We start from the raw sequence: 18,291 nt of genomic DNA, 5'->3' as shown, positions 1-18,291 counted from the left end.
GCCCTGGCTCCTCTAGGTAACTAGCAGCCCACTGGCATCCTTGTGTTTCCCTCATGAGTGGTGCCTAGAGAAGCCACAGGAATGACTGCCCAGGTCATCTTTCCACACCCCAAACCCTTGGGCAGGAGACAGCCTTGCAGGCCCCCACAGTGCCTTAGGTCTTCCTCCCTCATATCTTGCTCGATCTTGCCTTACCCTGTAGGGAGATGTGCTCCCTCCTTGGCTGCTTTCACTTTTGAAGGCAGCTTTCCCCATCCCTGACTTGCTGTGCCTCATGCCTTGTGAAGCCATTTTCTCTTGTCTCCAGACAGCTTTCTCAGCTTTTGGCAACGGGCCAATGTGGTCCATAGATTTGTACTTCGAACAGAAATGACAAAAGTAAAGGAAGCTTATCCTCAGCCCCTGAGGATACAAGCGTCAAGTTGGAGAGAGGGCTTCCTTAGATGGCATATGCCAGGGCTGTACACACACCCAGAGGAACTTCCTCCTCTTTCTTGCATGGTCAGATGCAGGTGTGTGTCCCACTGAGTCTTTTACAAAGAAGCCCAAATTGTGACGACTCCTACTGCCAGGGGAGATGAGGTGAATCATATTTTGTAGGAAGGCAATATTGTCACCAATTGGACCCCAGGGCATCAGTGGGTCAAGAACAAACACCCAACATCTGTAAGACAAGACCTGATAGAAAGGCAGCTCTGGGGCCTCCCCTCAACCAGGCCCCTAGTTTCTCTCTGGAGCTCCTTTTTGAGTAGGCACCTACTAAATTAAATGGCAGGCGAAAGCAGAGTGACTCAGACCCAGAAAACTAGGAGTGAGCTAGGTAGGACCAGGCCCCCACAGTGTAGAGTAGCAGCCTTGGCTGCTGGGACAGAGAGCACGCCTGCTAGGTCCCTGAGGCCTGAGGATGTCAGAGCTAAGTCTGATTGGACATTCCTGGGCAAATGAAGCTAGAAAAGAGAGAGGCACAGGGTTCCTGTCCTACCATGGACAAGCCGTCTTCTCTCCCAGGAAGGGATTGCAAGATCCTCCTCTTTTTCTGCAACCACCCTGAGCCTTACTCTGCTTTTTCACAGATGCCAAAGCAGGGTGCCTTGCTGAGTAGTGCAGACAGTATGAAGAGCTTTCGCCCTACCTGGGTTCTCTTCCTGCTTCCTCACTTTATACACGACCCAGCAATGATTTTTCCTGAGCTCTTGTACCCAATGGTAGAGGCTCTCCACCAATGAAAACCACCTGCCAGACCTGCTGATGAACACCCCACGTCCCCACCCCTCTAGCCACTCTGGGCCCACTAGTGGGAATGTTATCCGGGACACCTCCAACTGCCCCCAACACTCCTCCCAGAGGAACACAAGTAAAGCAGGAGCCGAGGCAGAGGATGGGCCCACAGCCATTCTCCAGATGGGGTTTGCATGTCATCTCCAGGCAGGACACAGTTCTGCAAATCTCCACCTTTTCCTGGGTCATGGTGCTCAGGACATTTCTGAGAGAGCCATTGTCCTTCAGGAACACGTGGATGACACTGATTTGTGCCTAGGCATTATTTTTCTGGAGAAGACCAGGGCTGAATATTCATGGCTGGGAACCATGTAGCAAAGCCAAGGCCTCCTTCTCAAGGGATCTCCTAGGGCAGTCATAGCCTGATGATGAGAGGGATGCCAAGAAAGGAGGTACAGCCAGGTGAGGACTGGGGCACAGCAGTGACACCAGAAGAACCTGGGACCCTGGTCACAGTTCCAGGTTGCAAAAGCATACTTCTGATTGCTCACAGACCAGAGGTGAGGAGGCATGGGTTAGAACAGAAGTGACCACATCTCTCCTAAATCATTCCATCTGGGAAAAACTGAAAACTTGCAGACCCCTGTCACTAGCTCTGAAAACACCTTTTACACCACGTAATCAAAGGTATGTATAATCATATAGAAAAATGCTCTAAATCACAGCTGACTGGAGACATGCAAATGTCAACACCTTTCAGTTACCAGCCCCCAGCTATCAGACTGGCTCTTATGAAAGAAAAGGAAAATGGGAAATGTTGGAAGAGATGTGGGAAAATTGAGATACGAATGTACTCTTGCTGGAGTGGTGAACTGATTTCATCAGTATGGAGAACAACTTGGTACTAAGCCCAAAGAGCCATAAAACCATGGATACCCTTTGATCCAGCCATAACACTACTAGGTCTGTATTCCAAAGGGATAAAAAAAAAAGGAAAAAGAAGTATATGTACAAAAATATTGATGGCAGCTCTTTTTGTGGCAGCAAAGTATTGGAAATTGAGTGGATGTCCATCAATCGGTAAATGCTGAATATTGTGGTATATGATTGTGACAGAATACTACTTTGCTATCAAAAATGACAAGCAAGATGCCTTCAGAAAAACCTTGCAAGACCAGTATGAACTGAGGCCAAATGAAATGAGCAAACCCAGAAGAACCTTGTACACAGTAACAGAAATATAGTATGATGATCAGCTGTAAAAGACTTCATTATTTTCAGCAGTGCAATGAACTGATGGTGTCTCAATGTGGATCAAAGCCTCCTTTTTTAAACTTTATTGTTCTTGGGCTTTTTTTTTTTTGGGAGGAAGGATTGCTGTGTTTCCTTTCACAGCAGGCTAATGTGGTTTGTACACGTATATCCTATGTCAAACTGCTTACCCTCTCAATGGGGGGGGTAGGAGGGTAGAAGAGAATTTGGTACTTAAAGTATTAGCAACTAAATGTGAACAATTGTGTTTAAATGTAATCAAGAAAAAATGAAATATGAAGGTTTTTTCGCTGTCTTGTCCTTCTTTAGAATGATGACAATTTCATTCTTTACAAGGGTCAAGGAGCAACAGGGGAATGTCTATCTGGACTTCACTCGTCCCAAGAGGAAGGAACTAGTTGTTGGATGGAAAGGATGGGAAACTTTCTGGGGACGGACCCCAAACACCAAGAGTTTGCATTAAGGGATGACCACGCAATGTGTGATATGAACCCTACCTTCAAGGAGAGCAGATTTCTAAAGATTCAAAGGGAAGTGAGATAGAATATCCCAGGGTCTACAATTCTTTAGGGGACATCTCAGCAGAAGGGATGGAGGATTCTTAAGAATGGAATTCTGATACCATCTTCTGCAACAGTTATAAAGAGGTAGAGCTAAATGAAGCTCAGATTCCTCAACCAATATTTTTTAAAAGATAGTCAGAGAGGATTCTGGGAAGACAGAGTAGTAGGTGAAAAAATTCCAACCTCTTAAGATTTTCCCCCACAAAAAAAGATGAAATAGTGAATCACGTTGACTATTCAGCATTGAAAAGAAAGAAAAGTATGCTTAGAACAGGGGGTCTCGTGGCACAATTGGAGAATCAGTCCTAAGAGACTGAGAAAGAATGAAACAAAAAATAAAGAATGAAACAATAGAAGAGAATGTGAAACATCTAGTAGGAAAAAAAACCTGCTCTGGCGAACATATGAGGAACAGAAAATATAAAAGTAAATGGTCGACCTGAAAACTATGATAAACAAAAACTTCATACAACAATTCCAGAAATAATTAAAGAAAACCGTCCTGAAACATTAGGACAACTGGGGAAAGTAGAAATCAAAACAATCTACCAATCGGCACCTAGAAGAGATCCTATGACAAAAACCCACAGGAATATTATAGTCAAATTCTGAAACCCCCAACTACTGATAAAATATTATGAGCAACAAGGAAAAAACAAAATTCACATGTCAGGGCCACAATTACAATCACATAAGACCTAGTAGCAGGTCTTAGAACATTATATATCGAAGAGCAAAAGAACTTGGGTTCCAGTTGAAAATATCTTATCCAGCAAAGCTAAGCAGTATCCTAAATGAAAAGGAAATGTCCATTTAATAAGTTGTCAGATTTTCAGCAGATTGTTAAAAAAAAAAAAGAAAATATGGACTGCTCTAAACACAATGCATAGTTATGATACAGGCTTTCTTGAAATGGAAATTTATTGTTATATATTCTGAATCCCCTCTTCAGTTCTGCTGTACATGTGATGTGTTTCTTGTTCTTTTCTTAGGCATTTAAGTTTTAGCACTTCAGTCAAAAAAACGAAAAGAAAAGAAAAGAAAGATAGCCAGCTGTAGGAAAGGGGAGGTAGAAAGTACACATGCCAAAGGATGGCAGAATCCTGTGGGAAGACAGGGAGAGGTATTGAAGTCCAATATGTGCTAAGGCTGAAGAGGAAAGAGGAGGCTATCCACAGAAATACTGGGAGAGAACAAGAGCAATTATACTGGACAAAAGAACAAAAAAGCAGAGATTTGGCTTTGGAAGCAACGTGACCTTTGGACTAGAAAGAACAGAATAAAATGGCCAAGGTCAGCAGGAGGATAAGAAGAACACAGCTTACTTATCCATGAGGAGACCAAGTTACCAGGCCTGAGTGAACCATATGCTGGAACACTAAAATGCTAGCAGAGGTCACTGGAGAGCCTCTAGCAGACAGCTCTGAGAAGTCCACATCATGTACCTTTTTCAAAGTGAGACAGTGAAGAGTTTCAACTCTAGATCAATGAGTTTGTCTTCAATTCCTGAAAAACTCCTAGAACATACTATTAAAGGGATGGCTAATGAACATCTAGAATAGGCAAAGCCATCAAACAAGCTAACATGCCTGCTTCCATCCAGGATGGATGAACCCAATATCCACTGCTCCTTTTCTGAAGGGGTGACAAGGATGTCGAGTCAGGCATAACACACACACACACACACACATGCACAACACACGCATAAACACAGCACACTACCCACATGCACTAAGACACAAACTCACTTCAAATGCAGAGTTCTCCCAAAACCATTTTCATGGAGTTTTAAGTTATCAAAGCTTCAATCTGCAAGGAGCCTTTTGGGACAATCAGCACGTCTCTGGAGAATTACTACATGACAGACTGGGGAGGAGGCAGTGACTTCATGTAAAAGGTGGTGGGTGACCTGGGTCTGCCAGTGTGCAGTCACAGGACAGGGGCACATTTCCAGCATGGCAGATATCCATTGCCAGCAAGGTCACAGAGAGTGGAGTTGCAGTGAAGCATGTGGCTGTAAAAAGCTTAAAAGCTACAGAGACACATTGACATCTTCTCCTGCAGGCAATAGGGAGCCCTGGGAGCTGGTAGGGCAGGGCAGTGTAAAGGTCAGATCTGCAACTAAAGGAAAACCCCTTGGCAATGCTGTGTAGGACAGAAGGAGGTGGAGAGAGATTTGAGTCAAAGTGCCTAGCCAGAAGGCTAAGGAAAGAACTGGGGGAGAGCTGATAAGGCATGGAGGAAGGGCATGGCCATGTAAGCAGAGACCATGGCCAGTGGAGGTAGCCCAAACAAGTCTGTTAACTTCCCTGTGGCCAGGGAAACAGCAGACTCAAGGAGAATCTGGGAGTTTGGGCAGAGGGGCGATTTGGAGTGGTAGAGGAGGTGTTTAGGCCTGCTGTGATAGAGACATCTCAGGAGGTCTCCGGCCATTGGTGAAGCTTGGAGCTCAAGGCTCAAGGGCAAGCTGGTCAGGAGACACAGATGGAGGCCGCATCATCGCAGATGACAGGGTCACTTCGACAGCACAGAACAAAGAGGGTCTAGGACAGACCCTGGGGAAGCCCCTCAAACATAGATCCTGGTCCCAACAAGTAGGCAAGGGATGAGGAGTCAGCAAGGTAGGAAGAGCAGGAGGGGGTGAGTCAAGGGCACCTTGTAGGTCGAGCAGAATGAGAACTGACAAAAGACCATGAGGTCTGTTCAGTAAGAGGTCACTGGAGCATTTGGAGAGGGCAATTTCAAGTGTAGGATGAGGACGGTCACAGGACAGGCCCACCAGCTAAGCTGGTGGGTCTCCTAAGAGCCTCAGGTCTGGAAGGATGTCGGGGGCCAGCCAGTCAACATCCTCTTCCCCCTGGTCCCGGTAAGGAAAGGTCAAAGGGGTCAAGTGATTTGCCAAGGTCACACAGCTATTGAGGAGCAGAGCCAAGACTTGACGCCAGGCCTCAGACCCAAGACCTAGTACTTGATACCATCTGCTTTGTGTCTTCACAAGTTAGACCACTGGACCACGTCTATGAAGAAGAAATGCAATACAAAAATGTGAGGAGTCTCCTTGGCTCCACAAGTACAAGATGGAGAAGGAGGAATCCCCGGGGTATTTGTAGTCCTCAATGTGTGATAGCAGCCCAGAAGGTCTCCATCCACAAGAGAGGCCAGGATCCAAGGGCTGAGAGAAGCACTCACTGTAGCCTGCCCTGCTCATACCACCTCAGGAGGGGCCACAGTCCTGGCAGATGAACTGTAGGTGCGACTTTATGCAGGAGCCTCTCCAGCATGGCAGAGGAGAATACACCTCAGGCCACCAGACATAGACAGGTGGTTAGGAGAGAAGGTGTGAAGGAGCTAGGAGCAGGACAGCTACCTTCACATAGCCACAGGCTGATTCAGAAGAATCAGGAGGCCAGGAGGGTCCTTCCAGATGGACATTCTGAGACAGACAGAAGCAAGCTCAGAAAAAGCATCTTGTCACCTTTGACAGACTTGGCTCTTCCCAGCAATGACAGGATCGAAGACAATTCCAAAAGACTCATGATGGAAAATGCTATCCACATCCAGAGAAAGAACTATGGAGTCTGAAAGCAGAGCAAAGCAAAGTATTTTCCCTTTTTGTGTTGATTTTGCTTTCTCATGGTTGTTCCTTTTTGTTCTCATCCTTCTTTCACACCATGACTAAGGTGAGAATGTGTCTAATATGACAGTATATGTATGGCCTATATCAAATTGCTTGGCATCTGGGATAGGGGGGAAATTTGGAACTCAAAATCTCAGAAAAGTGAACGTTACAAGTAAAAATTAAAAAAAGTTTTTAAAGGGTTCCATGAAAATTAAAAACAAACCAACAAACCAACAAACCAAAAGAATAATTGTGTTGGCAGAGTTGGTCTTCAAAGGGCCATCCAGTGTGACCCTACGCAAGTCCTGTTCTGAAGCACGGGGCTCCTCCAAGTGTGTTTTCAGTATCAAACCACCTCTTTTACCTGTATGAGCTATCTGCCGACTCTGATTTCATTCGTTTGCACCATGACGAAAGTTTTCCTTTTCTGAACCTTTGCATTGGTATGCAGTTGTGACTTTGCATTTCCCTGCTGCTACCACTTAATTGACTTACAGTATAGTGAGAATGACCTAAGATATTTCTTCTAGAAATGGCTATTAAAATCATCACTAAATTCTTTAATTTTTAAAGAAAGAAAATGGTTTATGTAGCCGATCCAAAAATGTCTTTTGTATACACAAATGTAATGAAGCTAAGATTCAAAGGGAAACAGTGACCTGAACGGGGAATAATAAAAACTTTGCAGCAAGTTCTTCTAAAGATTTCATTTTCAAGATATATAAGGAAATGATTCAAACTTGTAAGGAAAAGAGCCATTCACCATCTATAAATGGTCTGGAGAGAAGAGTGGATAGTTCTCAAAGGAAGAAACTCAAGCTCTCTCTAGCCATGTGAAAAAATGACTGCTAATCAGACAAACGCAAATTGAAGAAATTCTGAGATTCTACTTCATCGCCCTCTGACTAACAAAGAAAATGAAAAAATAAATAAAAATCATCAGTGTTGGCGGGACTGGGGGACACGCTGGTGATGGATCCGTGAACGGCTTGAACGTGTCAGAAAGTACTTTGGAATCGTACACAAAAAGTTATTCAACAGTGAGGCCAGTTGGAACCAGCTATGTGACTTCTAGGGATACATCTCAAAGAGATCAAAGAAAGCAGAAAATATCCTTCTCATAAAAAAAAAATGAAAAAACAAAATGAAACAACTTACAGAGGATCTCTTCATGGTGTCAAAAACTAGAAAGTAAGGGGATGTCCATCAGCTGAGGAATGAATAAGTAATCAAGCAGACCAATGTGAAGGAGAATGAGTGTGCTGAAAGAGTGAGGGACCATGTGACTCCAAAGAGGTGTGGGCATGGAAAGACCTACTCACCAGATGCAGAGGAAAGTGAGCAGAGCAGAGAAGAGCAGTACTGGAGAGCACTGGATAGACAAGAAAGAACATTTGGGGGGTGTTCTCTCTGCTCTGCAAAAAGACCATCTGTGAGGTGGGAGGTCAGCCGTCCGCTATGGGCACTTGTTTGGTTCAACTATGCATATAATTACAAGAAATTTGGTTCTTCTTTTCCCTAACTGGATCGGAAGGAGAAAAAAGAGACTTCTGTGAATTTTTTGAAGAGGAAAGGTGGGGGGATATTACATATGTGACATGATGAACATGCTTTCTTAAGAAGTTAATACATCATTCTTAGTCTGACTAAAATATGGCAGTCTGTCACAAGAAGTGAGCATAAACTGTAAAGGTTTGAGAGAGACCACAGTCCAGCACCTGATCACAGAGATGGAATGATTCTGTTACACAAGTGCATCCTAAGTAAACTAAGGCAGCAAGAAACCACAAATCAAAAGTCATCCATAAAAATGACAGGGGAGTGAAAACCACCATTTTCCTGAGATGGCTTTTTAAGACATTTTTTTTTCCAAAGGCAGACACCAAGGCGTCAGAGCAAGGCGAACAAGGGCTTCAGAGGAAGGAGCGGGAGACCCCACATCTGACACATCTGCCACCTAGTCACAGCATGGTGGGCAAGGATATCTCTCCCTCTTCCCTTGGGGGGCCTCACTCATTTCCAATGAGGACTGGGGCTCCAACATACTTGAGTGAGGCCTGACATTAATTCTGATTTCAATTCCTGCAGAGTAAACAGCAAGGACATTGCAGCCTTTTGATCTGATGATGTCCAGTCATTGATTGTTCTGTTAAGAAGAAAAGAGATGTTAAAAAATGTAGATTTGCAATAGCCTACCTCCCTAGCAAGGGCCTTGCAACATTCTGTCTGCCAGAGGGAAAGAACTTCAACAAGTAAGTGGGAAAACATTCTGATTCAGCCAGCTTTGTGAGTGATTTGGCTGGAGAATTTTTGTTGTTATGGAACAGTCTGTTTCCATGAGATGATGCATTTTTAGATGGAAAAACAAAAGGCTGCAATAAACCTACTTGTAACCAAAAAAGACAAATTATAAAACAGAGATGCTGGATTCCAAAGGGTGACCAGGTACCCAGTGGGCTATCAAAGTGATCAGTTGTTGCCTGGGTATATGACACGTGAATCTGAGGAAGGCTCAAACCGTTAGGCTTCTGCCTTGCCTTCATATTCCTCTTAAACACTGATAATGGCAAGGACAGCAACTTGATAAATTCCAATGCCTTCTATTGGAAGAAATGGAATTTCTCCTGTTGGAGAAATGCCCAAAGCCAGGGCATCCAGTAATTGGATTTCAGAGACCAAAAACGAAGAGATATAGGGGCTCCACTGCCTCCAGCTCACTGAGGACATAGATTACAATCATGTCAACAACCTTAGCATCCATCCTGAGCACAGCCCACAGACTGCCTGGCTACACCAGCTCAGGGACAAGAGGAGCTGCCCTTCAGAGCAAGGTAGACAACAGAACCCAGACCCATCCCAAGGGAGGATGGACCTGGGGAAACCTGTGAGTCTGGGCACCTGGCCCGTTCCACTGGCTTTGAGGGAATGATCCCAAGGTCAGAGGGAGGAGAGAGGGCCACATTTTCTACTCCCGGCAACTTTGAGTTTCCCATTTCATCTGACTTCTAAGGGATGTCAGCCCCTCAGTCACAAACGGCCCACCTGTTCAGGGTTTGGTTCATGAAGCTGCTCAGAAGCCCAGACACATGCAGCAGCTGCTGCCTCAAGTTCTCCAGCTGACTGTGATGCCCCTGAAGCTTCTCCAGGGCAGGGGGAAGGGCCTCCCCAGCACCATGCTTCTGCCAGGCTCTGGGCTCAAAGCCCTTGTCCTTCTCCAGCTGATCATCATGTGCTGCAGCTGCTGGATTTTCTGCTCACCTCTCTTCTGCTGCAGCTCGAACTCCTGCTGCCAGCCCCGCAAGCACAAGATGAGAAGAAAGCACAATGTTACACACTGCTGTAGCACAAGCTTGAGAAGTTACAGGCCAAGGAAGAGGATGCACTGGAATGCAGGAGTTGGGAGGACCCGCCGCTGGGGAGGGCCAGGGACCCAGCTCTTGCAGACACAGGGCCTGCTGTTCTCCAAAGCCCAGGGCTGTCACTGGCTCCATCAGGGAAAAGGCTCAGCTGGGACAAATGTAGCCTCCTAGAAAAGGTCACAGGGTGTGTGGGCTAATGCTTGACTCTGGGCCAGGTTTACAGAGGCACACTGGTGGCTGGCTGGGGAGCACAGAATCACAAGTGGAAGAGACTCTTGCAAGCAAGCTGGCCCTACTCTCCTGTTTGAGAGATGAGCAGACTGAGGTCCAGAGAGAGAGGTGCTTTGTGCAAGGTCACACAGCTAATCCCATAAGAGACAGAGGCACGATCCAAATCCAAGCCCTTGGACTACTGCTCTTCTTCCTTCTTCCCTGTCTGGTACTCAGGGCCCTGAAACACACTGCCTTGAGAAATTGCCACCCCACAAAGTTCTCAAGGCTGGCCATGAGTCTAAGTCGAAGAGGACTGTTGCTAACCACTGCCACTGCTCAGGAAGCCCTTGTTCCCACCGCCCACCTCGCCTCTTCTCAAACTGTATTCTGGTCCATGTCATCTGGTCTTGACTCAGCCCCCACTGACTGCAACAAGACAGTCCTTTTGCTCCCAACCTCTCAATCTCCCACCCCAGCACTGGGCTCTCTCACGTCCCCTCCCCTCATTTTTCCCTGGTCCCCTCCCCCACAATCTCCTCCTCCTTTCCTCCCCTTCTCACCTTGGACCTCCCTTCTCTGTCCCCAGCAGATTATATCCTCAAGCCAAGACCTCAGCCCATAATTCCTGGGCTTATTTCATGATAATTTCACTCCTCTAAAAGGTCCATAGGGAAGCAACCAAGGGGAATTGTATCCTTCTCTACAACCACTTGCCCACTCACATATCAATGGCTTGCCACCATTCTCATCAAAATCCCAACTGGAGCAGCCCACCCCCGGCTCACCACTCTCTTGCTCTCCTCCCACTGGGCCCAAGCTGTCACCTGCATGCAGATGACTCCTTCCTGCAGATATTGGGCCCTGTCTCTTCTGAACATTCTCAAACTTGATGTGTCAGAACCCGTTGCTTTCTCCCCCTAACCCACCCTTTTTTCTGGATTTTCCGCTATCTGTGGAGGATACCGCAATCCTCCCAGTTCCCCTCAATTCTTACAGAATCTATGGCTTCGTCTTTTCGACACCCATGTCATCTCTTCTCTCCAGAGACATTGTCCAAGTTCCTTGCCTCTCACCTGGCAGTCCCTCATTGGTCCCCATCCACCATCCATGGTTCATGCTGCTGCCAAAAAGATTTCTCTCAGGTGTCACCTCTTCTGCCTTCTGAATAAATCCAGGGGCTCCTGCCTACCTACAAGCTCCAGCAGAAAGGTCTCTGCCATTTCAGTCTCCTCTGGCTGTGTCTCCTTCTTGCAATCTTCTTGCTCCTTCTCCCTGGCTTCCTGATGCACTTCAGCCTCCCACCTAACCGTATTCTGCACGGAGATTGGAGCAACCTTGCATCTGTAGGGGGGTTGCCCCCCTGAGAGAACATCAGCTTGATATTCCCTGTCCCCCAGAGCCCTCCCCCAGGCAGGAAGGTGGGTCACAGAGGGCACCCAGGCGCCAGAAGTCAGATGCCAAGCACCCTGGTGTTCTGAGGGCAGGCGAGCCTCAGTAGCCTCTCCTGGTCTTTCTTGCCCTTTTTGCCCTTGTCTTCCTCTGCTTTAGGCTCACGTCATTTCTCCTTCTCCCTCCTGGCCTCCTTGCCAGCCTCTTCCTTCGGCCTGGTCTCTAAGTGCTCCAGCTCTCTGTGTAGCCTACCCTGCTTGGCCCTGTCGCCTTCCAGATAACATAGCAGCTCCTGCTCCTGCTCCTGCCGGAGGGCATGTCCTGAGGCCTGTAGCAGTGCTCTCACCTCTTTCTCTTCCTGAGCTCTTCACGGGTCATTTGGACCTCCAGCTCCAGCTGCTTCCGCTGGCCATGCCCTGCTGGCGGCATCCTCCAGAAGGGCCTGGAGCTGGGCTGCCCGCAACTTCTCCTCATTCAGCTTGCCCTCAAAGGCAAACTGCATCAGGGCCTCCTTCTGCCTGCACACCTCCTGGGTGAGCTTGCTCAGGGGCTCCATGAGCAGGCGCTCCGGTTCATGGAGGCCCTGAGCTCAGCTGAGTGGGCACGCTCCACCTCCAGGCCCTCTGCAACTCCAGGGCCTGGTTGCGCTCCTGGCACAGGACTGCCCTGCAGCGCCACTGCTCAGCCTCAAGCTTCTCTTGGAGCTTCTTCTTCTCCTTCTGCTCTAGCTGCAAGCTGATCACCAGCTGCCACATCTGGCTGTACTCCTCCTGAGACACCTGCAGTTCCTGGGTGGGGAAAAGAAGGGCCACAGCTGCAGCCTGGCCTGGCCTGGGCCTCCTCCCTCAATCAGTCACAGCTACTGACTGCTACACAAACTGGGAAATGCCACAGTTGCTCCGAGTCTACACTCGCCAACTGCCCCAAGCCTTCTCCTGCCCTGTCCACCCCTGCATGTCCAGGGGCTGCCACTAGCAATGGGCACCACAGCTTCCCTCCAGGCTTCGTGTGTGCATCTGCCTCAAGGGTCCTGGACTCAGCTGGTCCTTCTCCAGACTCTGCCTCTGCTCCTCTTCCATGAGGGCCTGCAGCTCCTTAACTTGCTGCTTCTCACCCTGAGCATGTCCAGGGCTGGCTTCAGAAAGGGGCCTACTAGTGGACCACCTCCCCACCCCATGCAGAGGCACACCAGAGGGACTTGCCCCTGCCAAAGAGCCCGGGATCATGGGCACAGCTCTACCCTAAGGACCTCAGACAGGGCATGGCATGTGCCCCATTAGAAAAGGGCCCCTTGAGAGCAGGGATGGTCTCCTCTACACACACATATGCACACACATGCACATAGAGCACCAAATTACTAGTCTGCTTCGAAACCCCAAGAGAACAAAGCAGGCGGGTACCTTAAGGGAGTCTAGAAAAGCAGCTTTTCAAACAACTTGACACTGGCCTCACCTGTTCCTGCTCTCTTCTCTTCTTACAAAATCTATGTTCATAAGAAATGAACTCCCACCATCTTTAGGGGAAGACCCTGTGGTCACGCCTAAGGGCAACGGGGTGGTCATAGTGTACATGCCCCATACGGGCTCTGATGCTGGGCAAAGGCAGACAGATACCATCCACCACACCTCCTGGCCACCTGCTGGCCTCCCCTGCCCATCAGGGGATTGTTTCCACAGCCACAGGTGTTTTAAAGACTCCTGGTGACTAGTAGGGCCCACATTCCCAAGCCCTGCAAGAGGATTACCTTCATGTCTTTTGAAAACATGCTGGGTTTCTCAAAGTGGGTGTGCACACTTCTTACCTGCTCTGTAGCTTGCTTTCCTGCCCTTGCTACAGGGGAAATGGCACTACCTAAAAGAGAACAACAAGAAAAAAAGGTCAGAGTGATCCCAAGTGACCTCTACATGCCAGCCTGTGCAGGCCTATTCTGAAGAATCAGATGAAAAAGAGGGCCCCCTTTGGGCTGTGCCTCCGCAGCCAACAAGAAGAGCAGCACTTTGCGGTCAAGGAGGAGGCTCCCAAGGAGCACTGGCACAAAAGATGCAAAGACATCAAAGCACCAAATCACACACTCTAGTCCAAAGGGGGGGAGAGTGAAGGAGACATTTCTTGCTTCAACAGAGCCATTCACAGATCAAACAGATGCCAAAGAAGATCTAGGACACCTATGAGTGCTTCTTGGCCACATGGACAGTCCTGCTTTGTGGCTGTGCTGCCCGACCTCCACCCCAGTCACCCCTGATGGCAATCTGGGCCCCTCACGACTTTTGGGAGCACCCCATCTCAGAGCCCTGCTCAGGGGACAGGCCAACAGGAGAGGGCCTCAGGGCCAGCACCAACTCACTGATGCCATGTCCATCGCTGTCCACGCCTAAGCCAGTTACACTGGAGTGAAGGTCTTCTTGCGCATCCATTGGTGTTATGATGAAATCATGGCCACAAACAGAAAGAGACACAGAGAGACAGGACAGAGACATTGAGAGAAAAAGAGAGGGACAAATGAGAGAGAGAGAGAGAGAGAGAGAGAGAGAGAGAGAGAGAGAGAGAGAGAGAGAGAGGTGGAGGGGAAGGAAGAGACACAGAGAGGGGAAGGAAAAGAGAGACAGAGACAATGTCCAGGATTACGAGGGTAGCATTACACAGTGCCACTCTGCTGGCCAGACCACATCTGGCATGGAGAGCTCTGGGGGCCAACTTTGTGGATGGATACTGTACCCAGAGGGAGCTTCTGGTAACAGGAGAGCCACCTCCAAATGCCAGAGGACTGCCACGTGGAGGAGAGGGGCCAAGCTACTCTGGGCAATAGAAAGAGGGTACAGACCGGCAGACTCGGCCTGGCTAAGGGAGATATGGGGCTGGAGGTGTAGGCTTGTCCCTAGGGCTTCTGAGAGGCCTTCCAGCCCCCAGAGTCTGTGAAATATAGTGGGTGAGGATAAGCTGCGTCTGTCCCTGTGGGGAAGCCTTCAGGAGATAATCAAAAGAAACCAAACAGGCACCAACAAACCAGAATTCTAAAATGGACACAGACGTCACTCCAGGGCCTCCCCAACCTCTCACCCATCTGTCACATGCCTAAAAAGGAGGCCCCTTGCTTCACATTGAACAAGACAAAACCACCTCCCAAGCCCCCATTTTGAGCCCAGACAACTGCCCCGGCAAGGCAAACTGCCACTTTCTGCTGTTTGGCCCAAGCATTTGGGGTCTCGGAGAGGGCACAGACTGTACGCCTGCTATTGTATTGTGGCTTGCCAGAGTGGAAGCCAGAATACAGATGTTCACTGGCCTGCAAGGACAACAGATTTCCAGGCGTGGGTCATATACAGTCACCAAGTTGCTTACCTGAATAAACGAACAAGAAGAAAAAAATTGCCATCGGCAATTTTTTCATTTGGTAGCCAGTACCATGGCATCTGGCCTTCTGTTACTGGAACCCTGAAGGTTGCTAGGTACCATCCACTGGAATATTCCGAGGACACAAAGTTCTGCCAAGCCAGGCAACTAAGCCAGAATGCTAGAGGATGATGGCACCTGGGGTAAATAGAGTTGCCTCATTCATTCCTCAGCTTTACTGATGCAAAAGCAGCAGGCTAGCTCTGGAAAGAGGACTAGCAACTTACCAAGGGATAAGGGTATGTTTGATCTAAGAAAATAAGGCAGGGGAGGGTATGACACAGGATGAGGACGATGGATGGCAGGATAGGGACCTAGGAGAAGGAAGATGGGAAATTTTATGGTTCAGCATGAGGGAGACAAGGAATTTTGACAGTCCAGCATAGGGGAGGTTTTTGGTAACTCAGGATAAGGGAAAGAGACTCTAGGATGCCCTCAAATTCAGGAAGGGCCTCACAAGGGGCTGCAAAAAGAACCCTTCATTAAAATGGGTTTCTTTAAAAAGTTTTAGCTTTTAAGGCAATGTTTCCTTTAAATCACAAGCACAATGAGAGACTCACCAGCCTGATGGGCTCAGTCCTCATCATCACATACTGTCAGCCCCCTTTGCACCTTCCTCCTGGGTCTTCTGTCCTCATTTTTCTCTTTGTTGTCGAGCTACTTAGCAGCCCCTTTTCCTGGCTAGTCATTCACCTTGGAGCACCCAAATTTCTGCCCTCTGCCCTTCTCTCTCTCTCTGTCTCTCTGTCTCCATGTCTCTCTGTGTCCTCCCTGTCTCTGTCTCTCTCTCCTCACCCACTATTGTGCTGAGAAAGAGAGAGAGAGTCTATTGTGAAGAGGCTTTAGAAGAGCAGAAGGGCTTGGCGTTCTAACACAGCCTTAATTATTAACACAGACAGGATGAGATGAGGCTCCACCAACCCTTTTCCCCATTGACACAGGCTCATGGCCCAGCTAAGAAGGAACATCTAATTGCATTGGTACTGTGGTGTGTAAACCTCATGGGTGTTAATTCCACATGTGTGAAAGTCTCAGATACCATAATATGTGTTATATTTTTCAACATCATTCATTTCTTTGACTATTAAACTACTTTCCTACCCACAATCTGCAAGTCTTAAAAAAAACAAAAATTGAAATAACTTGAGAATGGTTATTATAATCCTCTTTGGGTAGCTGTGTATTCATGTGCATGAGTATGTGTGCATATATGTGCATATGAGTATGTGCCCATGCATATGTGTGTGCATATGTGTTTAAGCCTTGCTGCAGGGGAAAAAAAAGGCAAAAAGAAGGGATTTGACTGCTCCTGAATAACAAAAGGGCTAATAAAATGATAACTGGGCTATTCATGTTTTTCTTTGCTTCTCTTTTCTCTTCCAAGGGGAATGAGCTTTGCAATAGGAAGGATAAGACACCAAAATGAATAAGAGGAAAAGGGAGCCCCACATCATTGTGGAGGCGTATGTCCAGTGAACTAGTAAAATCTGAGAAGCTCCACCCTCACCTGAATTTCTCCTACATATTTGAGTGTTCTTCTTCAGTCTCCTTGGCTCAAGGTTCATCTGGGTTACAATTGTCAACCCAGGGTGCCCACCGCTAGGGCTTGGTAGATCTCTGCCTTGAAGACCCAGGAAAGCCAAGCATAGGCCTACTAGATCTGGTGGATCATCTTGAGATAACTGTGAGGTTAGATTGTCAATTGGGTTTGTATCCCCCTGCATTTAGAAGCTAGGAGGCAGATGTGTAGTACTCTCACTCTTTCTTCCTTTCCCATTCACTGGATTCCCTCTATTACAAAAAGCCTCCCCCCAACCTCTCTTCATTTTGCATTCTAGCGATTTTTTCCTATTCTTCCCAAACATCATCTCTTCTAGATAGTTGTTTGCCTGTTGTCTCTCTCATCAGACTGAAAGGTCCTTGAGGGCAGGCATAACTGGTAGAAATAAGGCCTTGCAGAAATAAAGCCTTCTAGTTCAAAATGAATCTAAACTGAGATTGAGTGAAAAATCGTTTATTATGCTTCTCTCCGGAAGCATGCACAATGCACTTTACTAGCACGTTGGGCACTGGTTCAGTTTCTTTTCTCTCATTCTTAGAGCTGACTGTATTCAAAATTGGAGTTTTGTTCAGGGGGTTACGTTGAGTGGGTGGGTGAAATAGACAGGCACCTTAGCAAAACCACTTTCAGAACTGAAAGGAGTAAGGAGAGAGTTGTAGCAGGTAGATCCACAAGCAACTATTGCAATATTGCCGGTGTGAGGTGATGAGTCTTGGAGGAGGGAGGGGCAACGTCAGAAGAGAGAGAGCATGGATTTTCAAAGGTGCTATCGAGGTGAAATTGAGAGATCCTGCAAAGGTGGAATCCAAGAGATGTAGCAGAGTACAATGGAGGAGAGGGGTGCAAAGGTGGAATCCAAGGGATGGCCGTGGGTGACATTGGTGAGAGGTATGCAGCAAAGGTACACCTCAGTGGGACAACTGTTTCATCAGATACTGAGCACTTCTCCTCCCCAGATAAATAAAGTGGTTTGCTTTCAAGACACGAGGACATCAGTGCACCAGAGAAAAAGATGCATTTGCTACCTAAGCTCCCAAGACGGCACATCCCTTGTAAAGCCATGCCCTCTCATCAGTTAGTCTTTCCTAGATCAGAGAAATTCTGCAAAGTAGGTTCAGATCATAGTAAAGCCTTCAACTGAGTTACAGATGACAGGTGGATTTGGAAACAGTTAAGGGCTCAAGTGAAATAAGCTAGCAGAGAAAGGAAGAATGCATTTCCCCTAATCTGAGCCTCTTAGCCCAAAGCACTACATTTTACCTGAATTCATTTGGAGTCGACCTTAGATGGATATCTGAAGGACCTGAAGAAATCTTTTACATCTGGGTTGGAAGTTGAGAGAGATTTTTGCACAAAACTTTTGTGAAGTGCTGGGGGGACCTTGGGGCACCCAAGTGCTATTTGTGCCCCCTCTAGATGGGATGACAGGAAAAGCAGAGTCTCCTGGAGGCCTCTTTCCATTTCTGTTTTGCTATCCACAGAATTTCTTCTGCCTCAGTCCCTCTGTCCTACTGACATCTCTGGGGACCATGTGATCTCCCCATGGCTGGACACAGCCCTGCTCTGAATGAAGACTATTTGGAACAGTCTAAGGAACAGGCTGTCCTGAGGGGATAAACTGACAGTGAAATTCCAGCCACTTGTTGGGGAATTCACATCTGGAAGACATTCCCTCTCTTCTCACAATTCCCCACCACCCTGCTCTTC

This window comes from Phascolarctos cinereus, unplaced genomic scaffold (genome assembly GCF_003287225.1).
Source record: "Phascolarctos cinereus isolate Bilbo 61053 unplaced genomic scaffold, phaCin_HiC Scaffold_1;HRSCAF=81, whole genome shotgun sequence".
Lineage (NCBI taxonomy): Eukaryota > Metazoa > Chordata > Mammalia > Diprotodontia > Phascolarctidae > Phascolarctos > Phascolarctos cinereus.
The sequence above is the reverse complement of the archived record's forward strand: the minus strand, read 5'-3'. Positions refer to the sequence as shown.